Genomic DNA, 385 nt, shown 5'->3' on the forward strand with positions numbered 1-385 from the left:
GTCTTGCAGTGTAATATCGGATGACCACAGAAGCACCATTTTCGTCCCCCATTTCCGTCTTTCGGCCGTTTCCTCTATGGCTCCCTCTTCCTCGCTGTCTCCATTCATAACGGCTCTTTATCTTGTCCTTCCTTTCCTCCTTCTTCCTGGCTCCTTATCCATCAGTCTCTCGCTAACACGACTCGCCTCTTCGGGTGAGTGTTCGAGATACTTCAATTTCCGTTCGTTTTGGTTCGAATTTGTAAAGTTGGTCAGGAGTGCTGGCGCTTGTACATTCATTTCGTATAGATATGGAAATATGGATGTACATAACACGTGTGTACGGATAAGGAGAGAGGGAAGAGTAGATTGGTAGATATACTTATGAATATGGACAGGCATCGAG

This window comes from Penaeus monodon, chromosome 20 (genome assembly GCF_015228065.2).
Source record: "Penaeus monodon isolate SGIC_2016 chromosome 20, NSTDA_Pmon_1, whole genome shotgun sequence".
Taxonomy (NCBI): domain Eukaryota; kingdom Metazoa; phylum Arthropoda; class Malacostraca; order Decapoda; family Penaeidae; genus Penaeus; species Penaeus monodon.